The 13,924-nt window shown below is 42.8% G+C and overlaps 1 protein-coding gene across 1 annotated transcript in view; it reads right to left on the bottom strand.

Annotated features, from left to right (window-relative positions):
- The window catches only part of GALNT18 (polypeptide N-acetylgalactosaminyltransferase 18), a 442,549-nt gene that overhangs the window by 197,958 nt on the left and 230,667 nt on the right, over nt 1-13,924 (bottom strand). The gene's annotated exons all lie outside the window — the stretch shown is intronic.

Raw genomic sequence — 13,924 nt, 5'->3', positions numbered from 1 at the left:
GACTGACAGACTGCACAATGCACAACTGGGGAAAACAGAACATTCCCAAGCTTCTCTCTCTCTGGAAAGAGTGATATAATTGCAGACTGGCTCTTTCAGGAAGCAAATAATCATTTAAAGTAGCACGTACACTACATTAGGATTCAGTCTCTCTCTGTCTTCTCTGGAGGCCATTTGATCCTAGGAGGTGTTTTTAATCAGGGATTTGATCATCAAACAGACTATTCCAATGTTCATGCTCATTCTTCTCTAGGTCCCTCAGGCCTCTTTACAGCATTATGCTGTGATTTTAGGGTTATGTAATTTGGTACTTAATGCACCTTATTACTAGCTCAGGACAATTTAAATAACTCTGATATATAAATCACATAGCAGAACTGTTCCTTTCAGCTTCAAAACTCTCCCCTTCAGTGGATAAAAAGGTTCTTTTTTATCCTTCCCTCCCCCCACCCCTTTTGTTGTTGAGAAAATGGCCACTTCATGATCTCTAGCACCTTTACGGTTACTATAGCTAGTTTACAACTTTGAGAAAGCTGCCCCAGGAAGAATCATCGCTGTACCTCTCCATTTACAGAATATCTTCCCCAATTCAACAAAGTGCTTAAGCACATGCCTAACTTGGAACTATTCACATACTTAAAGCTGATCATCTGCTTAAGGACCTTGCTAAGCCAGGGCCTAACTCATTAACAACCATGATATTCTATGATTAGAACTATTCTTTGGCACAAGCTACAAAAATGACCAATTAAGTCCCCATGGTTTTGGCTAGTGGGGTGCAATGGTGTGTGTGTGTGTGAGAGTGTGAGTGTGCGTGAGAGAGACAGATCTGTACTGACTCAGCAAGAGATGAACCAGCCTGATCTTGCACAAATCATCTAGGCTAGTGATTCATCATCAGACAAAACTGGGATTGGAATGGAGATCACTTGGGTCTCTATCCAGCAGTGAAACCAGAGGAAGAAGAAATTCATAGATTCCACACCCAGAAGGGACCGCTGTGATCCATCCAGTCTGACCTCCTGTGTAACACAGGCCAGAGAACTTCTCTGAAACAAATCCTTTTGAACTACAGTATATCTTTAAAAACAAGTCCTAATTTTAAAATGGCCAGTGCTGAAGAATCCACACAATCCTTGGTGTACAAAATCCCAAACTCTCAGCATCTTTCTCTAATGTCTTTTTGTCTGTTTCCTTATCTGTAATTTGTATCACTTGAAATCTGATTTCTTCCCTTCCTGTGTAAAGCCTCTTCTTTTGCTATCAAACTGTTCTCTTCCTCCTTGCTCCCTCTGAGAATCTCTGGCTCCACAATCCATTCCTTCTTGATCACTTTGAAGATCAGTTCCCCTTCCAAGGCCACCAATGGACCTCTATCCCTTCTCCAATTGCATAGCCATAGATCTGCTAAAGAGAAGTGCCTCTTGCCACCTGTAACAGCACCTCACTGCTGGTCCATAAATCAGATTGACATTACTCAGTGCTCTCCTTCATCTCAGCAGGGAATGCATGCCACTTCCTCTATTAATTTAAAACACCTGATTCACCTCAGGAGGTTGTGAGGTCCTGCTTCTCCTCAGAGCTGGAAGTATTTAATGTGAGGGGTTCTCTCAGTAAGATAGGTGTTGGGGGTTGCTGGCCCTTTCCAGAGGAATCATGGCCAAGCCTACCCGCAAGGAGCAAATTTTACAGGAATGAGCCCATGTCGGCAGTTAATTGACCAATAAGCACCTGGACCTGATAAAAACCACCAAGACTCAGTTGCAGAGAGGAACTTCCAGAGATGACGACAATAGCAGCGGCTACACTGCTTCTTTCTGCTAACCTCTCCAGGCTCAGAGGTAAAAGGACTGAGTAGAAAGGGACCAGCTGGGGGAGAAGCTGACTGAGGACTACAGCTAACCTGAAGCATAATCCCGCTCTAGACCTGTGGATTTATGAGGAGCATGAGATAACCCAGTCCCTGAGGAGCACTGATGATTGAAAACCTAAAACTTTCAGGTTATGAATCAAATTAGAGTGGATGTAGTAACGTCTGCCTGAGTCTACAGACAGCATGAAACAACAGGATTAAGAAGTGTGAATTGACCCATTCATCTCAACAGCAAGTTGATTCTGAAACCTAATGATAATAATTTCAGTGTCAACACTGATATCCATTTCACTGTTTATTAAAGCATACAAGAAAGAAGAGGGATGATCACTTTAAGAAAACCTTCACAACCTGTTGGGAACAACTCTCCTTCTGGTGTTTTGTTTTGGCAACTCAAGTAAAAGGAGTTCAGTTTGAGGATAGTGTCTACCACAGAATTTCCTCTCCTCCCCACAGTCAATCCCTGATCGTAACCCTAAAAATGTACACATATTGTATAGCTATCTGATCAGTACCTGTTGCCAGGAACATGCAAATACACGTGCCCCACAAGCAGTAGAGTGCCTGGTTCTTTAGTGGACACACAAAACCAGCCAACTGATTAGTAGTTTTGCTTAACTAATAAGTTTACAATTGGGTCCCACTAGGATAGGAGCAAGTATGAAAAATCGGGACAGGAGTAGGGGTAACAAGTGCCTATATAATAAAAATCCCCAAATACTGGAACTGTCCCTATAAAATTGGGACACCTGGTCCCCCTACACTAGGAAAACGTCACAGCATGAACAATAAATCTCTTAGATCCTCATCACAATTCCAGCATTGTTACACATGCTACAGGCAAGATTCTGGCTTCCTGAGCATAAGGATGGGAGGGAGGCATGGGAGGCTACCTGTTTCTGTACAAGGGTTAGCACAAGCCAGATTATGTGCTCCTTGAGAAAAACTGGTGGGAATCCTAGTGACACTGGTGCTGCTGGCATTTCAAGGGGGTGAACCTTAATTAGATGGTCATGTAACAGCATGGCACTCACCTCTCACAAGCACCTCCTTCTGATTGGGTGTTTCTGCAGTCTTTAAATAGCCCCGACCCTGGTATTGGGCCATACCCCCAGGGCTTCCTCCATGGAGGCAATGGTTTCGCTCTCTTGATCCATTCTTGCCCCAGCTTTCCAGCTGGGCTACTACGTAGTTCAGTTCCCCTTCTGGGGGTTTATTGCTGTCCAATTGTAGACCAGTTCTCTTGTGGCCTATGCCAACTACTCCAAAAGTCCCAGCCCAGGGACCCTAAGAATAGCAGCCACATGCTGACATGTCCCTTTAACTAGACTGCTTTCAGTTCCCTGGGCCACTTCCCTGCAGCCCCAGCCTTTGCCAAAGCTTCACCTTACCTCAGGGCTCATCTAAGTTCAGGCCCAGCAGCCACCTAGGAGCTCTTCCTCCCTTCCCCAGTCCCTGCCAGCACTGAGCCGTTCGTGGTGCTGCAGTTCCCTCTGGCCAGCCAGGAGCACCACCTGTGCTCCTCTAGCTCAAGCAACAAGCCAATCTGTCTCTGCAGCTCTTATTATATGACCTTCCCAAGCACTGAATGACTGCTCCCTACAGCCACTTTAGGCTGCCTGAAGGACTCCTCTTCTGTTCCTTTCCTGGGATGGGTGTAGTAAGACACTGAAGCCTCCAGGAAGGGGCCTCTGGGCTTAGTCCACCCCATCACAAGTCCCTACTATTGTACTATCTGAGCACTACAGAATCTTTTATGTTTATTCTTACAACACCTCTGTGAATCAGGGATGCACTATGATTCCTTTTTTAGAGATGAAATACCCAGAGGCTAAGCAATTCACCCAAGGTCATACAGAAAGTCTGTAGTGGAACAGAGACACGAACTCAGATCTCCCAAGTACAAGGTTACTGCCCTAACCCCTGGACCATCCTTCCCCTGTACACTAGGTCTATGCTACACCTTAGCATAGCGCTCTAACGTGTTACACTCTAACCACCTCACGTAGACTCTGTTGGTGCTCTCTATGGCTACATCTACACTACAAGCTCTGACTGTGATTCTCCTGATCACGTACACATGCTCCCACTAGCTCCTGTCAAGCTACCGTGAGTATAAATACCATTGTAGCCATGGTAGCACAAGCACTGTCAGCAGAGTGACAACTGAGCCATGCCAAGTACAAACCCACCTGAAACTGGTGCATATGTACTTAGCCTGGCTAAGCTGTGCCTCTGACGACGCTACCCAGGATACTGTAACTACTGGCTATTTGTACCCATGCCAGCTTGATGAGCAAGCATGAATGTGTGTACACGATTAGTATAATCACACCCCTAGGATCCAGTGCAAACGTAGTGTACAAGATACCTAGTTCACGTTGATATAGTCACATTTCAAACTGGACCATGTTAATGCAAAGTAGGCAGCTTTTAGAGCACAACAGCATGGTCTACACAGGGCAGTTAAAGTGCAGCCCATTAGTGCACTTTACAAATCACATCCCTCTGACGTGTGCTGCCGGCAACATGTAGAGAAGCCTTTAGAGCCCGATTAAGTTCTCACCTCAGAGCAACTCCATTTATTTCACTGGAGTTACTCCAGATTTACAGTGGTGTAAGTGAAGCCTCCAAAATTTAACATTATTAAATGCAGTGACATCCACATCTTTACATTATAATTCTGTATATGTTGGGGAAAACCAAGAGCTTATGTTTCAACACTCTTCTAAGCACCGCAATTCTTAAACCAAAATGTTCCACATACTGAACATTTTCATAGTCAAATGAACTACTAGTCCTTCCTGTAATTCCACTGAACAATTCCTCCACCTTTTTTCATCTTGACCAACATTTTAAGTGTGATTGCGCTATTGTGCCGTAACCTGCAGCTGATGAAGTTTGGTTTGGTACATTCTGATGAAGTGGGCATATTATTCTGGACTACTTTCCATTTAAAAAGAAAGCCTTTCACAGATCAGGTCATCTTTTCTTTTTACTGTAACTAAATCATTTCTCAAGTCACTCTCTCAGTCTGCTTCCTTTCTGACCATGAAATGACATTTAGTTTAACAAACCATTTTAACCTATCCTTCCTGAGGTTTATTTTCATATATGTTGAAATACCACTGGGCCTGATTCTGAAAGGTGCTCAGCACTCGTCTCTCACCGAGCTAGAGCCTGGAAAGTGGCTAATCTGCACAGAATATATAATCAGTTTTGCATTCCCTTGCCCCTGCTACAGCCCCTGCAGGGCTCCTATGCCAGATCAGAGCAGCCTGAAAGTAGCCCAAAGGGCTGAAACTTCAGCCAAGAATTGGCCTTGGGCAGAAGTGTACAGACTCCTCTGCCAGACCCAATTAGGAACAATTTCCAACTACTTAACATTGGGACTGGCTTTTGTGAGAACTTATACAACAGAACCTCAGAATTACAAAACGCCTCAGGAATGGAGATTGTTCGTAACTTTGACAAGTTCATAACTCTGAACAAAACGTTATGGTTGTTCTTTCAAAAGTTTACAGCTGAACATTGACCTATACAGCTTTGAAACTTTACTATGCAGAAGAAAAATGCCGCTTTCCCTTGATTTATTTTTAGTAGTTTATGTTTAAACACAATACTGTGGTGTATTTTTTTTTCCTTTTTGGTCTCTGCTGCTGCCTGACTGTGCACTTCCAAGTGATTGACTGATCAGTTTGTAACTCTGGTGTTCATAACTCTGAAGTTCTACTATATCTCAAGTTTCAGCCCAATGTGATTTTAGAAAAGCCAACATACTAAACCTTGAATCTCTAAAAATTGCTGTTCCTGTCACAATGAACATTAGTATAAGTCAATGTGAGTTAGGCACCTAGCTACTATCTGTGCCTTTGAAAATTTCCCCCACTATCTCATTGGTTTCAATGGAACTATTTCCATAAAGGGTTGCAGGATCATCCCCTATATTTCTTCATGAGACTGACATCAGTACACCAGACATTTATTTTAGTGAGGATTAAAAATCATTTTTTACCATCTTAAAACTATTTAGCGGCAGAAAAATTCATCAATTTGTTTTTAATTTTAGAAGATCTGTTTCTTTCCTCTTACACAGTGTTGTGCATATTTGCCAGGTGAGAAAGCAAGACAAGAAGGTAGGAACTATAATCACTCTACAGTATGTGAAACTGACAGACCATGTGCTGTGCTGTATAAACATCTTTAAGCTTCCTAAGTCTTTGCTGTAATTCGATTAGGTATATGGTATTTTTTCAGCTTCATAAAGCATAATGCTGTTTCCACATTATTTTCTTCTGCTTTTCTATTTTTCCAATTATTCTAACTGCATGCAAATCGGTTGGTATTTTTTACTGCCTGAAAAGACTGCCTCAAATGTAAGATTGCATCTTTCTAAGCATTAAACAATGATTAGGTAGGCACTGGGCCAAAGGACTACGCTGTTTAAGAGCAAAGGAACAACACAACAGCTGGCAGTAAGCAATCTTGAGAGAACTGATAATACTTTGTAATCCCAGCAAGATATTCTCTACATACAGATGTAAACAATTATTCATGTTGCCTTATTATTTGGCACTCATCAGAATTCTGCAGAAGTTCATATCAATAATTGGAGTATATAAAACACTGGATTGCAGACAAATCTCCCACGATCTGAGGGAAAGTGAATTACCCTTCAACTGGTCTCACAAACATTTGAGGCTTTGGAGCATCATTTATCCTTCTCTGCTGCAGTATGAGTGTCACTGAATATGTAAGATCACTTGTTTTAAACAAAAGCCAAGTCTCCAGAGCATCTCATCATGGTATGCCACAGTGACCACCCCACAGTGTGGGTTTACGAGAAATAAATCTCCAAAGCACTCTCCACTCAGACTTCCTGCCCTATCATTCAATCGGGGCTCAAGACTTGCCTCCCAACTCCCCGGAATAGGTCACAGGACCCACTCCAAAACATGAGTTACCTAGGGATCTTTGGAAATTACGGGGTATCCACAGGAAGCCAAAGCCATTAGTATGCAGAAACCTGTGCCTCCAAACTAGCTCTAGTCCTTGGTGGTCCCTCGCTTAGTCTCCAGAAGCAGGGCTCCCCTGGTCTGTGCTACCAAGGGCTACCCTTGTCATGGCCAGTCTCAAATCTTTTAAGGAGGCTTTACGGCAAGAGAATATCTTTTCCACTTAAGCTCGGTGAGGCTGGAGAGGAGCAATGTTGCAGTTCCCAAAGCCCAGCCTCCAACTCTTTAGCTTTTACTGTTTTAATTTCAAACTCATGAATATATATTCTAATGTGCACATCTAAGTTTCATTTCAGTTCCACAAGGTTTTAAACATATGTATTAAAATATATGCATTATTGTATTCATGGTATCACACTGTTCATTCTTCATGAATATTCAATTACCAGTAGGAATTCATAGAAATGTCTGCATAACCTGAAAGTTGCCCAAACTTTTGCTGGAAGTGTGCTATTCAATATTTGTTAGGACATTTCTTTTAACTGATCTGGGAGCAGAAACAATACTATATCATCAGTGTCACACTGCAAATAATCAATAGAGAACAACTGAAATCAACAGTTTGTAAACAATTTACAAACAACTCATAACCCAAAGCTCATTTTTCTGAAATATTTGGTGACTGCTTTCAAATGTTAAATTCCAAATAGACCTGCAAGTACCAAATCTGGTTCGTGAATTATTAGTGAACCAAAAGAAATGACAAAATTCATGGAACTTTTGGCTCCACAAACATTATTTGACCTGTCTACTTCCAGGCTTGTATTTGCCCTTTGCCAGCCATTGTAGAGTCTGCATTCTCTTTGAAATATGGACTTAATATATTCATCCAGTGAAGCAGTGACTAATTCAAAAATGCTTTTTGTTAACTTGTCCTGACCCCTTGCAGAAGTATTTAAACCTTAAACTCTTGACTATATCAAGCCCCTGTCATACCTTGTGCTCCTCCCTAAGGTAAAGGTATCCGAATGAGTCCTAAAGTTAAATCATTTGAATTTTTAGCAGCTTTTTCACAGATGGGAACTGCAAACTCAGAATTAATTCTCTGAAATTCATCTTTCCTCTTCCTCCTCTTTTGAAGATAAATGTACTCAGGAAAGGATGAGAAGATAAAGGAAAATTAAATTTAAGTTTCATCTGATGTATTCCCACTTGCTATAAAGAGGAGTCCATTAAATCTTATGCGTCTTTCTACCACTAAAGATTCCTTTTTCCTCAGACAAATTCTTGCATATATCACATTTCTTGAATGAAAAAGAGAAAAATACTTTTCTATTGCTTTTTAAATAGGCCAATTCATCCTTGCAACAATTCACATTACTGAAATCTTTTAACACAAGTCTCACCAGTTGTGAAATCTCTACACATCTCTTCACTGATTAAAAAACTTAAAAAGAAATCAGCTATATAGAAACAGTTTCTTGGTTCCATAGGATAACAAACCTAGAAAAAAAAAAGCCAGGGTCATTTCACTATCCTGAACAGATTATGGTGCTCTAGAGGCCTTGAGGGACATTCAGGATATCACATGAGTTGGACGCTTACCCATCACTGCTAGTGAAATTCATTGAAGACCACCAGGCACATAGCTTTGGTAGCACTCGTGAATGATTTCCTCATGACTGTGGACAGAGATCAAACTGAATCTAAACAGCAAGCTTTCAAAATTACTGGCCTCAAAATGTTCCTAAACCATATAATATGACCTGGTAGGGGGTTGCAAAGTAGCTCTAAACTGGCCTCAATCATTCTTTCCAAAAGATTCCAGAATAGTGATGGGCAATTGCTCATTGTCCTGCAGAGACTTCATGTGTATTGTCCCTGGGCTCCAATATCATTAGTACACTGATGACAACCAGCCTTCAATCTTTTTCTCAGCTGTCATGGCAAACATCCTCACCCAGATGTCACAGTGCCCCAGAGAATGAAACACTTTGATGAAAAAACAGCTACCAGCACAAGGTAAGACAACAGTGTTGCTGTCAGGAAGAAGCATTACTTTAAGGAGCTTGCTACACTATAGCCACCACTGAGACTCTGTTCCTGATTTTCAAGTAAGTGTGAAACCTCAGAGTCCTATTCGATATGTTCATGAGCAGGGCCAGTATTTTCCAGAAATTGCCACTGTTTTTCACGAAATGGCTCTTCATTCTGGAACCACTAATCAGAGGGTGGGAGGGATCATTTGTCCCACTCCAGATTTCCGCCAGGAGACACCTAACTCCTCCCCAGGGTGCAGGTAAATGTCTAAAGGCTGAATGCTGTGAGACTTGCCAACAGCTTCTCCCCTTCTCACACAGGTCTGGGCTTGGCTTAACTTCTCAGCAGCATCCACAGCGCCTCTCCCCCTCCCTGCACACAGCTGGCTCCTCACCCTTCCCCCAGCACACAGCTGGTTCAGGTCTAGCCCTCACTGTCCAGCATTTGTCCCCCTCTCCTGCACACAGCTGGCTCTACACCCTCCATTGGCTATCAGTTCGTTACAGGCGCACAGTTCACGGTCCTGTTTTCCTTTAAAGACTGTTCACACCGTCCATTCCAGCAGCAGCTTAGAACTACGAAGGATAGCCAGGGGATCTGCTCAAATGGTGTGGAAGGGCTTCAGCTTCTACCCAGTCTATGTGCTCCACGAGGTCTGTAATACAGCCCCATACTTTTGCCATGGGCAGGGAGGGATTTCATTTCTCCTACTCACCACCAGATCTCAAAACTTGAACCAATAACTTGTTTGAAAACTACAAACTGCCTTGTAATCACTAAGATTTTACCTCAAGTTAGCCAACATGAGTTAATAACACACCTTTTTGTCCCTGCCTGCAGGTATATGGGATCTTGGGGAGCAATTACCACACAGCTGGGGTTCCAATTAATTTCTTTATTAAAGGAAAAAAAAGGAAGTGGTGGGAATTTAATAATGAAATACGATGGGATGGGGTGTATAGGGTGTTTACAATAGACAACGATGGGGAGGGTTCTTCTTATTGAAGAGTGTAGGACGTTCTAATAGTGGGCTACAGCAAGTGGGGTTCAGCACAATGGGATACAGTACAGTCAATAAGCAACTCTAGATACAGTGTGGAAATAAAAAGCGTACCCAAAAGAAATGCAAAATAAAATGGTAGCTTCTATATGAGTTAATAGCTAGATACACAATGTAAAACAGTGGCATCAATGTAAATACAAAGTATATCAGAAAAGTGGAGGCAACCAATGGGGTGTTATAATTACAAGTAAAATGTGAGTTACAGTACAACAATACAATATCAATATAAAGGCTGGGTCAAGAAACAGGAGGGGGGGGGGAGTGAGTGATTAGTGGTATGCAGACGAGCGAGCGGCTCGAAGCAGTGAGAGACTCTGAAGCCCTGCAGGACAAGGACAACGGAGCAGTGTGCTCGTGATCTTCGGTAAGGGAGGGGCAGCGGAGAAGTGTAAGAAGGGCTAGAGAGAGGTTTAAGCAACAAGCGGACACCAAAAACAAAGGTAAAAAAAAACAGCAAAGGGTTTGGGAAATTTCACAGGGGGAGAAGCAGCAAGGGGTTTGGGAAGTTCGGAGGGAGTGCAGATGCGGGGGAAAAGCAGCAAAGGGTTATAACAGGGAGACACGGAGGAGCATACAGAGGGGGAGATTGGAGCGGGGGAAAAACAGACATGGGAAAGTTCAGGGAGAGATTGGGACAGCAGGAAGGCGAATTTAAGCAGCAAAAAAAACTTATCTATCTTAACCAACGACTAGGCAAAACAAAAAATACCACAATTCTAAGCAAAGTTATAACAAGCAACTATATGGAGCAACAAAATAGTAAACTATAACAAGGCAGTTGAAACTTACAAGCTCTACAATCTTAACAAACTGACTTATTAAACTAAAAAAAACAAGACCTATGGTGCACCTTATGCTATGGGGAAGTTACAGAGGGCAGAGTGGTATGTGTCCAGGACCCAGCTCCCAAGGAAGCCAAGGGATGGTGGCTACAGTGGTGGATACAGCTGAAAGCAGAGAGCCCCAAGGCAAAGCCCACAGGAGCAGAGCTTAGCAGCAGCACAAACTTATTTTTAGTGGCAAAGAGCCCTGGAGTTTAAGAGAGGTTTTAAGACACAGACCAAGGTTTAGCTTGAGTCTGTGTGCTGGGGAAACAGAGCCAGCAGCTAAAATAATAAAATAAAAGTATAGAAAGTTTTACAGAGGGATTCTTACCAGTCCCCAAGGCAGCAGCAAAGGCAGAAGCAGCAGCAACATCAGAAGAGGCAAGAAGGGCTTGGTACAGTCTCAATAATCAGGAGATCTCTCAGGTAGCAATTCGTTCTTTGTGGGGGGGGGCATTCAAAAAACGGGGGTATGCTCAAAAATTAAAACGAGAGCGGAGAAAGGACCCCTCAGAATCCCTGGCTGATCAGACCAGGCAGCAATGCAGGAACCTTTCTGAGGTGTGTTTCAAAAATGTCTGGTTTTAAAGGCAAACTTGGGCAGTTTCCAGCCAGTAATCCTGATAGGCTCCTTCTGTCACAGGGGAGGGGGCACAGGGAAAAAACTGAAGGTAAGCCCAGAGACATGCCTAGACATAGTCCTGTGCAATAGGTGACTCAAGAGCACATGAGGCCTATGACTCATGCCCAGGATCTTAAAAACACATTAGGTCTTGCAGCTCTGGACATTGCCTACCCTACACCAAGCCCAGGCTCAACGAGGTGATAACAGGACTAACCCTTTGAACAGGGCAGTGGTCCCACTTAGCACGCAGCACAAGTGGCCATCCCTTTGAGAAGGGCAATGGCTCTTGTTAAACAACTTAAGGGGCCCTCCCTTTGAGAAGGGCTGTGGCCCTGGTAAACAACTTAACAGCCAGGGAAGGGCAGCCACAGGAGAACAAAAAACAAAATGGAGTCTGGGGACAGCTGTAAGAAACAAAATGGAATAGGGGATAGCTGTAACAGACACTTTTATTCTCCAGTGAAGACAAGGCTGAAAACTAGGGAAGTAGATTTCACCCACAATGAATAAGCTGACTTGCTGTCACTAGGTCTTTTGAACAGCTATAGAAGTGCCCCGTCACTACCTCAATCTCAGATGCTCAGTAGCTGAGTGTGTGCTGATGATCAATCTAGGATACAACAGTTTTTTTTCCTCAACTAGACCTTCCCCGCCCCCCCCCCCTTTTACAACCATCAGGCTGAGAAGTAGCCACCTGCATATCTCCCCTCCTCCTCAAAAGTTAGAGCTGGGTAAGCACTCTCTGTATTTCATCACTATGAAATCACTCACCACGCTGGGTCACAAAACCAAACTGTGGAACTGACTGGCCAATAGTCTGCACTTTGCACAGTCATGCACACCAGGGTGCAGTGGGTGTAAACCACGGCCACTCTGATTTGGTAATGTTTAAATCCACTGTGCATACACTACACCAGTGGTTCTCAAACTTATCTGATCGCACTCCACTCTGTGCGTCTGTAGTAGTTTAAACTCCTACCCCTCCTGTGGTGGCGGCGCATCACTTGAATCAATTGTGGCTTTTTTTTTTCCCTGTTGCACAAATAAGCCAACAACCCATTGTAAAAAAACTGCGACTGTGATCCATGCTTACAGTTAAACATGCACATTCCATTGAAGCAAACGGATTAACGTACAGATGGCAATGACTTTGTATAATACTATGCAAGCTTAACAGAAATCCGTCAAAATGCACAGCGCCCTCTAGAGACAAATGCACAGCACCATCTGAGGACCTGATATGTCTGGAGGAATCAGCTTTGCTAGTTATTCATTGCTGTGGGTGAAATGTTCTCAGTAAGGCTTTTCTCTCCCTAAAGCTTCTCACACCGCTCCCCACTCCCTGCCCTGAATACATTCCGTGCCACACCAGGAGGGCCCTCCCCAACTTTGAGAAACGCTGCACTACACAAATATTATGTGTGACTAATTCAGTAAAATGGTGGATTGGGCCTGTTTTGCTCAGCCTTGTTAGTACAAATTGGCAAATCGGTATTCACTCTAATGCAAAATCATGGGGAAGAATTACTACCTAGATTGCTTTCATTTTCATTCAGGAAAAAAGGGGGAGATATTGGGAAATTGTAAAATGGAGGCTGAAATTACACTCCTAAATTCCTATTTTCCACTGTAACCTCCGTATTAATGTAGTACACAGACTCAAGCTGCTATGCTTATCTACCTTCCCTTAGTATTAAGTTCAGCATGAAGATATTGCTGGGGTGACACTGAAATGAGTTCCTCTACATTTAAATCAGATATACTGTTAATGAAATCTCCTTAAAGCAGAGCTTAATGGAAATGGCCCTGTCTTATTATAAAATAAACAAAACTAAAAGCACTGTGTGGTGATAAGATTTATAGTTACAAAAAAATAACTCCAACTGCACTCTGCCTACATGTAGACTGAAATGATAGAATCCAGACGAGAGTAGTTTTTTCCATGTGTACTGAATTCCACATCTGCAAAAGGGTGTTTATTGGTCTGCAGCATTATAAAATGCTGTGGGCCTTGTGGGGAACTTTAGTTTACAGAACTGTTTCCTCCTGGGAATAGGTAACATACACAAGCACGGTAACTTGATAACAAGGTAAAAATTCTGTAACAGCGTGAAGTGTCTGATGATTTAATCCATTATCCATTTTAAGACTGGTTATCAGTTCTTTGTGGATGATCACATAATTATATCAGTCTCAGAGAGATCTAAGACATAAGTTCTCAGCTTGGGTGTCACATCTCACCCTCCACTTCTTTATGGCTAGATATAAAGAAGCTCCAAAGTATTCTTCTGTTGTAAGCTGGGGCGATGGTCTGAAAAAGGTTGAGAACCACTGATCTACGTATTGGGATGGGTGAAGATGAAGGAATGGATAGTAAAAGAAAGGGTAGGAAAATGGAAGACAAGGCTAAGGAGAAAGATGGGGGGAGAGAAAAGGGAGATGGAAGAAAAGAAAGAAAAAGGAAGACTATATGACAGAAGGGAAGGCAAATGTGGGTGAGAGGAAAGGAAGGTTGAAGGAAGTAAGGAGGTGGACGAGGAAGGG

This window comes from Gopherus evgoodei, chromosome 4 (assembly GCF_007399415.2).
Source record: "Gopherus evgoodei ecotype Sinaloan lineage chromosome 4, rGopEvg1_v1.p, whole genome shotgun sequence".
Lineage (NCBI taxonomy): Eukaryota > Metazoa > Chordata > Testudines > Testudinidae > Gopherus > Gopherus evgoodei.
The sequence above is the reverse complement of the archived record's forward strand: the minus strand, read 5'-3'. Positions and strand labels throughout refer to the sequence as shown.